A 1,023-nucleotide genomic window follows, 5' to 3' on the forward strand; every position below is an offset into this window, starting at 1 on the left:
TATATCTTAAGATTTTCTTAAAGGATAATTTTACTGTTTTAGGCTTTATGTTTTTCAGTTTTATATCATTTCCTAAAGCTTAGCTACCTACAAATGAATACTATTGAAGAATTTTTCTAAAACTAAAGCATGTCTTTTATAAGTTTACTCTTTTATAATATCCTAAACAAAGCATATCCTTTTCCCCTTCCTTAAGTAAATTCTTAAGGAAATTAACTTCATTTCTAAATCAAAGTATTTTCTGCACTTTTATTGCACCAATCTGTTACCTTCTGTTCATACCATGACTTAAATAATGCTTACTCAGGCACAGTACTATCAGCTGACAACGTACAGAAGGCTCCAGAAATGTCACTCCCATCCCTTAAAGGTTGGTATATGGTCCTGGTACAGTCGTGGAGGTCCATATGGGTGAAAAGCCCAGAAGTCTACCTGAGCTGAAAGCACTCCCAAGGAGTTTGGTTTTGTTTGGGTTTGTTCTAGGTATGGTCCCAGGGATCCCAGATCAAACCAGGCCCCTGGGCCTATCCTAGAACCAACCTAAGCTCGCGCATCATTCCTGGAACATCAAGAGTGTGAAGACTGAAGATAACCTGAGGCCTACCAGACATCCTATATTCACCAAGATTCACATTTTTTGGTACGTGTGCCTACATTTTAGCAAAAATTGGTTGGTTAATCCTTCTAAAATTAGAGGGATGACATTGGGTAACAAAGTCATCCCAGCCTTTGGCATTATAGTAATTTCTCGCAATAGAAATTCCATACAGTTATTATTGCCAGTGAAGAGAGTTATTCTTGTTTATTATCAGTTCTATATTTTTAGCTGAAGCAACTTAGCCCTAAAAAACCCCAAAATCAACTTCTCCCTCCGAATTAAACTCTCCCCCAAATTTAATGGTTTCTGGTTTCTTAAATGTTTTTCTACTTGACACTGTTATGTCAGTCTCATGTAACTGAATAATTGTTCATAATTTCTGAAGAGCATTTAGTCTTTGCCATCTGGCTTTAGTGCCAAATGAT

General features: G+C 36.7%; 1 non-coding gene across 1 annotated transcript; it reads left to right on the plus strand.

Moving 5' to 3' along the window:
* Positions 1–444: 444 nt before the first annotated feature.
* On the plus strand, positions 445–555 carry MIR331 (microRNA mir-331). Its single transcript, NR_106341.1, has one exon. It is a non-coding gene; the product is annotated as a microRNA mir-331 (primary transcript).
* The last annotated feature ends 468 nt before the right edge of the window (positions 556–1,023 follow it).

Source organism: Gorilla gorilla, chromosome 10 (assembly GCF_029281585.2).
Source record: "Gorilla gorilla gorilla isolate KB3781 chromosome 10, NHGRI_mGorGor1-v2.1_pri, whole genome shotgun sequence".
NCBI lineage: Eukaryota > Metazoa > Chordata > Mammalia > Primates > Hominidae > Gorilla > Gorilla gorilla.